This window comes from Triticum aestivum, chromosome 2B (assembly GCF_018294505.1).
Source record: "Triticum aestivum cultivar Chinese Spring chromosome 2B, IWGSC CS RefSeq v2.1, whole genome shotgun sequence".
Lineage (NCBI taxonomy): Eukaryota > Viridiplantae > Streptophyta > Magnoliopsida > Poales > Poaceae > Triticum > Triticum aestivum.
The window spans coordinates 587,481,323-587,493,342 of NC_057798.1; positions in this window are offsets into that span (position 1 = coordinate 587,481,323).

Below are 12,020 nucleotides of genomic sequence, written 5' to 3' on the forward strand. Positions count from 1 at the left end.
GACAACAATAGAATATAACCACAACTTAGAAACATATAGTAGAAACGGTCGATATATAGGCCATCTAGAAGACGACGGTGATGATCTACTGCGACTCAGTGGACGGCGTGGTGTTGGCGGCTGAGCCGTGGTCGTATATATTGGTATATATTGGTATTGTACGTGTTGAGCAAGCTGAGTTGATTGCTGACTTGCTGATGGTCCTAATGGATCGGCAAGTTGTCTTGCAAGTTCAACTCCATGTACAAATCAACACACGTTCGCCGGTTTCAAATTCTGGAAATCCTTTCGCTGCATGGCCGAATGTGTGCAGCAGCAAACAACAAGCAGGGAGCGGCAGTGGCCGGCACTGAATCGGGCCATACGAGGACGCAAGCGCGACTGAGCACAAAATGGCATAGAATAAGAAGATCAAGTAATGAATGAAAGCGTTCTAAAAATGTAAAGAATGAAAGTTAATTTAGGATTGAAATTGAACTTTGAATTTTGAAGCAAATTTTGTTGCCGTCTGCCAAAATAAGCTTAAATTTTAGGTATCCCCTATTGACAAAACTAATCGATTGATTTTGAATTTTGATTGTGCTTGCTAAACACAAAGTATTTATAAAACTAATATTTAGTGAGCTCTTGCGTAATTACATTATATGTACATGGTTTTCTCCTTGATAGTTATCGCCACACCTAAGAATTATTCTTGCCTCTGCCACTGGCAGTAATTAACACGGTTTCAGTACTGGTTTCAACAACGACATAGTCCAACACGTTTTTCTTTGTTGGTGTCCAATCCACATGATGATGTACTTCTGAGATTGAGTATCCAGAGAGCGCCTCAAATGGGTCTTACTGGCATTTGGTGACAGATCCTACTAAACAAGCACAAGATAATGACCATTTTCACATAAACGGTGGCAACCCACTTAACATTTACAGATGCGACCAATTAGTCGATGATTATTTTTCTCGGGCAACGCATATTTGCATTTTTTTGGCGAGAATTGCATATTTGCATTACATCACGCTAGGATGTCGAGCGGGTGATGGACAGTGGTGGTGGTTCATTCGGATGAAATGTTTCTAATGGTCATATTTAGTTTGTTCCTAGGGAAGGTTATACTTAGTTGTGTGTGTGTGTGTGTGTGACCAAACTTGCTGCATCTACACAAAAAACTTGATTTTTTTGTTGAGCGGAACACAAAAAACTTGTTGGACAGGCGAGACGTCTATCTAGAAGGTTGGGCTCGCACAACACTGGCGTATGCTGGACCAGGCTTGGCGAGGGCGCGACTGTCTTGCTTGTAGCGAGACACGGTCTAGCCTCGCGTCAAGCAGCGCCCAGAATGGGCCAGCAAATTAGGGACCGCAAGCATTGAGCATTTTTTGCTTTTTTTCCACAGTTTTACTTTAATTTTACCTTTTCTTGTAATTCTAAATATATCTATTATAAAATTCAATTTACATACATAATTGAAAATGTTAGTCGTGCATTTAAAAATGTTAACATGTATAGAAAAATATTTCTAATGTATACAAAAAATGTACAATGTTTGTGGAAAAAAGTAGACATCAAAACATATATATGAGAAAAAAATTAATCATGTATTAAAAAAAAGGTCTGCATAAAAATATATTTCAGATGAATGCAAAGGGTACAATGTGTATACAAAAAAGTAGACATCAAAAGATATATATGAGCGTGTTGCATGTAATAAGTTTTTGTGGCAGCTACTTTAGGTTATGGCCAAGAGTAGTGAATCATCCTTGACGTGGAATTTTGCATTGGCTTTTCTAATAAAAATTTCAGGAGGGGGACCCTTTGATTAAAAAATATGAATATAAAAATAATATTCCGTGCGTGTGATTTCCGTAAAAGTGGAGGGGTTTCTCGTAAAAACGCCAGGCTGAGCGGGTGTGCCACGACGTGGCCAGCGTGGCGCCACTTGTCAACTTGTAATTGGCTTTGGACTAAATATTCACATACATTGCAAGTTTAGGGATGAGGTGATCACCTTTTGCAAGTTTGTGGACTAAACCATCATATTCATTGCAAGTTTGTGGATCTATAGTGCTCTTGCCTCATATATAAAGGCGTGGACGTTTGTTGTCTTATGGCACATGGGCCCGGCGGGGCAGCATGGTTCACGCCAACTGTGCTCAGCTTGTCTGCTTCCGGGGGCGTGTGCTCCGCGCTCGCCCCCCTCGCGCCACGCGCGACGTCAGGCGTTCCCGTTTTTCGCTGCATGATGCACCCTGTCCGGGGTAGATGCACGCACGAGGGCTCTCTGCTTCTTCTCTTCTTCTACGACGTGGTAGATGATCGTCCTCTCCTCTCCCCGGTGGCGCCGGAGGGAGCGGCCGACACGTCGGTGAACAAAATCCAGGCCGGGATCACGGGTCTGGGCAGGCAGATGCCGATACGGGGCGCGTCCAGCCGCCCAGTCCAACCAGGGGACCAACAGGACCTTCACCCCGCTGTGACTGTTTCAGTACCCTTGTTCTCGGACCCCGTGGTGTGGGTTTTCCGTAATCGCTTGGTCCCCTGCTGATATTCCCTATCCTACCTAGATGCTCAAGTGGCCCCGGCCACATGGTTAGGGCAACTCCAACGGGATCACCAAGTGGATGACAAAAAATGTCCGCCGACACGTCCGAACGGTGTGTGCGGATAGCGGGCTAGGCGCCGGTCATTCAACCGTAGCCATCAAATCCGAACCGTGGGCTAAGATTGGTAGAGGTGGTCCAATAGAAAAAAGAGGTGACCGGAACATATGGGTTGTGGGGAGAAGTGGTCCACCTAGATCAACTTGTTGCCAATGTAGTACACGCCCGTTTCTTCCTCACAGGGGGTCTTTGCCGCCTCCTAACCTAACCCGCCGCCGCCACCACATCTACTACCATAGCTTCGGTCTCCTCTCCCCCGTCTGGTGGCCTCGCCGGTGGAAAGAGGAGTGGGGACCTGTCCGTCTTGCTTTTTTGTCAGGTTTTTACTTCTCCGGCGACATTGACGAGGTGATGGAGTGTTGGAATAAGGTCTTTCTGGGTTTTCCCTACCTCTACGACGTCCGATATGGCGCCGACGAAGAACCTGTGGGAGTTTGTGTCCCCATATGTGTTGGTTCCCTTCAGATCTTGGCAGTTTGTGTGTCTTTTAAGGAGAGTTTTTGGCTGGCTGTTGGTGTAGCGACTTCAACATCTTCTTCTGTGTTGTTCTGTGGCTTGACCCGGTTTCTCCAACACTCTATGCTGATCGTGATGGATTGCAAGCCTGTTATGCGCGGTGTGATGCTCCAACCGATGTTGCTTCAATGTTTTTTAGATCTCGTCTCAAGGGACGAGTGGCTATTGCTGTCTTCAAAGCCTAGTATGGCGAGGGCGTTCGCAGGCATCGCCTTTCTTTGCTGTTGGTTCAGTGCAATTTTCAATCTTCAGTGGGTGGCGTGCAATCAGAGAAAAAAAGAAGACTAGTATACTTTATAATGTAATTTTATTTTGTACTGGATGTTCTACATCCAGTTGTGTATCCATTATACTGGTCATTGTTTTCCTCGGTAGTAATTAGATCTAAGATGCCCTTTGGGTGTCTTTGTTAAAAAACTAATAGTGGGCTAGACAGGCCTCTGAACTCCTCTAACCACCCCCCTCCAGTTTGGTGCCGGTTTGGGCAATTGCGAACGTTTGGACCGGTTCAAACAAATTTGATCACTTTCCTTGGATGGGTTAAAGTGTTCGAACAGTCCGGTCCATACCTTTAAGAGTGATTTGATGACCCACGTTAGAGTTGCCTTTAGTATTTCGTCGAGAAATATTCCTAATCTCTTTGTAAGGACAACGTTGAACTCTTACAAGGTCATCCTTATAGAAACTAGAAATTACATATAGGTCCACAAGAAAATCGATGTATCCTCATTCACTCATTGATGGTGCATCGTGAGCTCAATGCTGCATATGTACCTCTGAAAGACCATCAGCTAGTGTCAGGGCCGGTTTTCCGGGACATAAAATCCCAGCAAATGACCCTTGTGTCGTCACCAGCCCCAAGATTACTGTTGTTGGTGGACACTTCCTTGATACAAAATTCCAAGCAGTTACAAGAATTTGAGTACAAGACCATAAATGTCCATTGAGTATAACAATGATCTCTAGTGGTGGATGACAGAAGCGGCTCGTGGATCTCCAACGTCTACCACCATAGCTTCGGTCTCCCTCCCCTCCCCCGTCTGGTGGCCTCGCCGGTGGAAAGAGGAGTGGGGACCTATCCGTCTTGTTTTTTGTTAGGTTTTTACCTCTCCGACGACATTGACGAGGTGATGGAGTGTTGGAATAAGGTCTTTCTGGGTTTTCCCTACCTCTACGATGTCCGATCTGGCACCGACGAAGAACCTGTGGGAGTTTGTGTCCCCATATGTGTTGGTTCCCTTCAGATCTTGGCAATTTGTGTGTCTTTTAAGGAGAGCTTTTGGCTGGCTGTTGGTGTAGCGACTTCAACATCTTCTTCTGTGTTGTTCTATGGCTTGACCCGGTTTCTCCAACACTCTATGCTGATCGTGATGGATTGTAAGCCTGTTATGCATGGGGTGATGCTTCAACCGATGTCGCTTCAATGATTTTTAGATATCGTCTCAAGGGACGAGTGGCTATTGCGGTCTGCAAAGCCTAGTATGGCGAGGGCATTCGCAGGCATCGCCTTTCTTTGCTGTTGGTTCAGTGCAATTTTCAATCTCCAGTGGGTGGCGTGCAATCAGAGGAAAAAGAAGACTACTATACTTTATAATGTAATTTTATTTTGTACTGGATGTTCTACATCCAGTTGTGTATCCATTGTACTGGTCATTGTTTTCCTTGGTAGTAATTAGATCTAAGATGCCCTTTGGGTGTCTTTGTTAAAAAACTAATAGTGGGCTAGACATGCCTCTGAACTCCTCTAACCACCCCCCTCCAGTTTGGTGCCGGTTTGGGCAATTGCAAACGTTTGGACCGGTTCAAACAAATGTGATCGCTTTCCTTGGATGGGTTAAAGTGTTCGAACAGTCCGGTCCAAACCTTTAAGAGTGATTTGATGACCCGCGTTGGAGTTGCCTTTAGTATTTCGTCGAGAAATATTCCTAATCTCTTTGTAAGGACAAAGTTGAACTCTTACAAGGTCATCCTTATAGAAACTAGAAATTACATATAGGTCCACAAGAAAATCGATGTATCCTCATTCACTCATTGATGGTGCGTCGTGAGCTCAATGCTGCATATGGACCTTTGAAAGACCATTAGCTAGTGTCAGGGCCGGCTTTCCGGGACATAAAATCCCAGCAAATGACCCTTGTGTTGTCACCAGCCCCAGGATTACTATTGTTGGTGGACACTTCCTTGATACAGAATTCCAAGCAATTACAAGAATTTGAGTACAAGACTATAAATGTCCATTGAGTATAACAATGATCTGTAGTGGTGGATGACAGAAGCGGCTCGTGGATCTCCAACGTCTATGGGACTCTATTCCGATAGGAACAACTGGCCTGGCTAACTCTATCTCACGTGGCTGCTATCTCCCATTCCTAGGTTGTGGGGTCTTCATGGTGCTCCTATCCAAGTTGTGATCTAGCCAGTACAATAGCCAGGGACAAGCCTATGCGTATGTTTGAATGTACTCGCAAACATCATGAACAAAAGATATATTGAATGCATATGTTTGATTGAAACTAAAGCATGGCATGATAAATATTAATACGGTGCAGATGAATAAATAAATTATATTAGTAATAAACCAAGAAGATAAAATGGAACAACGGGTGTTGGACCGCCCGAGGGATTCCAAGAAGAATGCCAAATGGGTGTCTGAAAGCGATGCCTCAAGATGTCTTGAAAATAAAACTGAGTATCCAGGTAGTCTAGCCGTCCCAAGTGATACCAGAAAATAAAAGAAAACCGAGTGCCCGGGTAGTCTGGCCATCCCAAGTGACACTTCGTAAATTCAAATAAGATAAATGGTTAGCCAAAATAACAATAATATTTATAGCAATAATCATGATAACAAAGATATCCATGATAGCATTAGTTGTGCCAATAATTATCTTGGAAAAATGAATCATGCTTAATTTAATTATTCCCTCCGAAGACCGACACTTGACCAACCCAGACTGTAGTCCTTAACCATGGACACGACTATTCGAATATGTTTTTATACTCTGCAGAGGGTGTACTCTTTACTCACAAGTAAAGGACTTCCTTAGTCAACCTCGAGACGTTGACTAATTCCGATTACGGTCTTTGGGTTAAAAACAGACCTAACCAGCACACATCGGCTTATCTTTCCTGATGCCAGGAATCACCCAAAGCATCGCTTAAGAAAAACTCTAAGATGGAGAGGTCACAACCTTGCATGGGATCACAATTTATACCGCGCGCTAACTAAGGGGTGCCCCCTCTCGGCCTCAGCCGGACACACCAATGCCCCCTGACATGATGACTGGCATTATTCTTGGAACCGGGAAACCCTCATCGTGGCCCTCTGTATGGTGTGCGCAGGAAAGGGGTTAACAACTTACTGAACCATACCCTACCTATGGCAGGGACATGTGGTAGCACGAATCAAGTTTGGGGGTTACCGGAACAAGACTTGATCTATGGTCGACTTAGGAGGTTTATATTTTCCTGCAATGACTAGCACACTATATTTCCTTGGTGGTACTCAACATGGTCACCACCTAGCATGTCCCAACATGCCATCACTGATCACTCTCGTCATCACGAGATCTCAGTCTCACGGTCACTTTTACTCGTGACAAATCTTTCCTATAGGTTAGTGATGACCCACAAGTATATGGGATCAATTGTAGCCTTTTCAATAAGTAAGAGTGTCGAACTCAACGAGGAGTAGAAGGAAATGACAATTGGTTTTCAGCAAGGTAATGTCTGCAAGTGCTGAAATTATAAGTAATAGAGTAGTTTGATAGCAAGATAATTTGTAACGAGCAAGTAACAGTAGTGGTAAGAAAAGTGCAGCAAGGTAGGCCAATCCTTTTGAGGCAAAGGACAGGCCAAAACGGTCTCTTATCATAAGCAAAGTGTTCTTGAGGGTACACGGGAATTTCATCTAGTCACTTTCATCATGTTGACTCGATTCGTGTTCGCTACTTTGATAATTTGGTATGTGGGTGGACCGGTGCTTAGGTGCTATCCTTACTTGAACAAACCTCCTACTTATGATTAACCCCCTCGCAAGCATCCGCAACTACGAGAAAAGGATTAAGAATAAATTCTAACAATAGAATTAAACTTTTGGATCCAATCGGTCCCTTACCGAATAGCGCATAAACTAAGGTTTAAGCTTCTGTCACTCTCGCAACCCATCATCTAATAACTACTCCACAATGCATTCCCTTAGGCCCAAATATGGTGAAGTGTCATGTAGTCGATGTTCACATGACACCACTAAGGGAACCACAACATACATATCATCAAAATATCGAACACATATCAAGTTCACATGATTACTTGCAACATGATTTCTCCCGTGACCTCAAGAACAAAAGTAACTACTCACAAATGATAATCATGCTCAAGATCAGAGGGGTATTGAATAGCATAGTGGACATGAACATATAATCTTCCACCAAATAAACCATATAGTAATCAACTACAAGATGTAATCAACACTACTAGTCACTCACAAGCACCAATCTATAGTTCCGCTACAAAGACTGAACACAAGAGATGAACTAGGGTTTGCGAGGAGATGGTGTTGTTGAAGATGTTGATGGAGATTGCCCTCCCCAAGATGGGAGAGTTGTTGGTGATGATGATGACGACGATTTCCCCCTCCGGGAGGGAAGTTCCCCTGGCGGAATCGCTTCGCCGGAGGGCAAAAGTGCTCCTGCCCAAGTTCCGCCTCGAGACGGCGACGCTTCGTCTTGAAAGTCCTCCCCTTATTTTTTCTAGGTCAAAATGACTTATGTACCAGAAGAGGGGCACCGGAGGTGGGCCAAGGGGAGCACAACCCACCAGGGCGCGCCCAAATGGGTTGTGCCCACCTGGTGGGCCCCCTCTGGTACTTATTGGCTCTAATAATTCTCATTTATTCCATAAAAAATCATTGTGAAGTTTCAGCTCATTTGGAGTTGTGCAGAATAGGTAGCCTGACGTAGCTTTTTCAGGTCCAAATTTCCAGCTGTCGGAACCCCCCCCTCCCGCTTGTGTGAACCTTGCATATTATGAGAGAAAAGGCATTAGAATTACTCCAAAAAACATTATTATGCAATAAAACAACATAAATAACAGTAGGTAAAAATGATGCAAAATAGACGTATCAACTCCCCCAAGCTTAGACCTCGCTTGTCCTCAAGCGAAAACCAAAATCAAAAAACATGTCCACATGCTTTGAGAGAGAGGTGTCGATACAAACAAAATACGGACATAGAAGCATCATGTAACTTATTATGACAACAACAAACTTTAACTTAAAACTTTTATTATATACTTCTCATGAGCAAGTAAAAATTCATCACAACATCGAAGTATAAAGTATAAACGCTATTGGAAACCAACAAACTATGTTCTCAGTCAACTTTGCAACTACAATTTATCATCTTTTCAGGAAAGGGTCACGTATCGGAGCCTTTAGGCAAATCCACATACTCAACCATCATATATATAGTCTTCTATGATTGCTAACACTCACCGCATACACATGAGCAAAACGTTTCAACCGGACACATAGAAAGGTAGGAGCTTATAGTTTCGCCTCCCAGTGTATTCACCTCAAGGTTGATGTCAACAATAATAACTTATGCTAGCCATATTCAGCTGGATATATGTGCCTAGATCTTTCCTCACCACATGATGCTTGCCAAAAGAGAAAATAAAAAGGAATAAAGAGAAGAACTTTGACTCTCGCAAGAAAGTAAATACATGAAAGTAAAATATAGGCCGTTCACATAGGGAATCACAGGTTGCCATGCGCTTTTTCTTTGTATGCTCAACCCCTTAGTGCAAGAGAATGTCATGTTATATTGCCCCTTATGATGGCAACCTTTATTATGCAGTCTGTCGCTTTTATTCTTCGCCATCACAAGTTCGTACAACGCTCAATTTTCTCTTACACTAAATGATCTAACACATTTAGAAGCAATTTTTATTGCCTTATTGCACCGATGACAACTTACTTGAAGGATCTTACTCAATCCATAGGTAGGTATGGTGGACTCCCAAAACAAGATTTGGGTTTAAGGGTTTTGGATGCACAAGTACTATCTCTACTTAGTGCGGATTTTTTGGCTAGCAAAGATGGGGGGCAAACACCACATGTTGAAGGATCTATGACAATATAGCTTCTATGTGAATATGAACAAACATAAATCATTATGTTGTCTTCCTTGTCCAACGTCAACAATTTTGGCATATAATATTTTAATTGGTGCTCAATTTCACAAAAGATTTCCAAGATAATATATTTGCATGTGAATCTTCTCTTTCCTTATTAAGTCTTTCATGAGTTGCATCGTTGACCAATGCTATGTTTGTCAATCTACAATAAAATTTTCTACTTATACTTTTCTTTGTGTGATGTCATTACTTACCATAAGATTAGCATATGATCCTTTTCATTTATTCCTTTCTTTTTATTGAAACATGAAAGTAAAGAAAGCAAAACTCAAACTAAACTTTATTATATATCTTGCACACGATTACAAAGATAGATTACTAAGGAAACTTTCAAAATAAAGGATCGAACTAAACTTTTATTCATCTAAAGCAAAAGATAACTATGGATCGAACTAAGATAAGTAAAGGCAAAAGATAGTGGAGGTGATACGATACCAGGCACCTCCTCCAAGCTTGGCGAACGCCAAGGGGAGTGCCCATACCCGATACTCAATTTTCTTTTGGTGATGAAGAAGGAGATGGCGGTGATGAAGTGGTAGCAATCTTGTCCAATATATCTCTAAGTGCCTCCCTTAAACTGTGAATCTCCCAAAGAGCTTGGTGAAGCAACTCGGTGTTCTTCTTTACTTCAGCCATGATATGCTTATTTTTTGGACCCCAAGAGTTTGTTCCTGCATCACTTTCTCTTGGACGAGATATGTCCCAATTGGACGGTATATGCACACGAGGAGTGTTTTCGAACCCATAGTTATGAATAAAATTGTGAAAATTGTTATGATGTAACCTGTGTAAAGACCTCCTGGAAGGGAGTTCTTCTTGTACTTCAGAGCTCTCTCGATTGTTTGATGATCTCATGGCTTGATGAGGATTAGGACGGGTAGAGATACCAGCTAGTGTGCCTCTCTCGGAAGCCGGAGGGTGAACTCCAAGGGAATTCCCTTCATCTTCCTCCATAGCAACCTCCTGAACTCTCTCCCCCTCTAGCTCCTCCTGCAGCAACCCCGCATTGTCTTCTCCATTGTTGGAAGAGGGGGAAGACATGATGCTTGGCTTAACAGATTTGACAAAAAACAGCAAGAAAAGAAACCATGAGATTTCTCCGCGATATGGAGGTTAATAGGTTCGGGGGGTATATAAAGATTTTTTATCTTGGAGACAAGCAAACGGAAGAAAAACGGAGTCCGGAAGGTACCCGAGGTGGGCACAACACCTGGGCGTGCCTGGCAGGCCAGGCGGCCTGGTGTCTTGTGCCCACTAGGGGTAGCTTCCTGGTTGTTTCTTAGTTTCCTAATTTTCTAAATATTCCAAAGCTGACAAAAAATATTTTTACGGATATTTTGGAATTCGTTTACTTACCGTATCACATACCTCCTCTTTTTCACGATTCTGGAGTGTTCCGAAAGGTTTCTTTTATGTGTTCCTACGATGTCATAGTTTGGGTAATATTGCTTTCAACATTAATGGGCGTACCTTAGATATAATGTTTTATTCGTTGCCCATTAACAATCTTCGGGTTAGCGCCTTCGTCATTATTTATTTTGATAGCTCTAGATCGATAAAACTCCTCGATAACATAGGGTCCTTCCCATTTGGAGAGGAGTCTTCCTGCAAAGAATCTAAAACGAGAGTTGAACAAAAGAACATATTCTCCAACTTTGAACTCATGCTTTTGGATTATTTTATCATGCCATCTTTTAAATTTTTCTTTGAATAACTTTGCATTTTCATAATCTTGGGTTCTCCATTCATCTAATGAGCTAATATCAAATAACCTCTTCTCACCAGCAAGTTTGAAATCATAGTTGAGTTATTTAATTTCCCAATATGCTTTATGTTCTAACTCAAGAGGCAAATGACAAGCTTTTCCATAAACCATTTTATAAGGAGACATACCCATAGGATTTTTATATGTTGTTCTATAAGTCCAAAGTGCATCATCTAATTTCTTAGACCAATTCTTCTGGGGCCTATTGACAGTCTTTTGTAAAGTTAATTTTATTTCTCTATTGCTAAGTTCAACTTGACCACTAGACTGAGGATGATAGGATGATGCAATTCTATGGTTAACATCATACTTGGCAAGCATTTTATGGAAAGCGCCATGTATAAAGTGTGAACCACCATCAGTCATTAAATATCTAGGGACTCCAAACCTTGGGAAAATAACTTCCTTAAGCATTTTAATAGAGGTGTTGTGATCAGCACTACTGGTTGGAATAGCTTCTCCCACTTAGTAACATAATCAACAACAACCAAAATATGAGTATACCCATTAGAAGAAGCAAAAGGTCCCATGAAATCAAATCCCCAAACATCAAATGGTTTAATAGCAAGTGAATAATTCATAGGCATTTCTTGACGCTTACCGATATTACCTATTCTTTGACATTCATCGCAAGATAAGACGAACTTACGGGCATCCTTGAAGAGAGTAGGCTAATAAAAACCAGATTGCAATACCTTATGAGCAGTTCTGTCTCCCGCATGATGTCCTCCATAAGCTTAGAGTGACATTTCCGTAGGATTTGTTCATGTTCATGCTTAGGTACACAACGTCTAATAATACCATTTACTCCTTTATAAAGATGTGGGTCATCCCAAAAGTAATGTCTTAAATCATAGAAGAATTTTTTCTTTTGTTGGTATGTAAA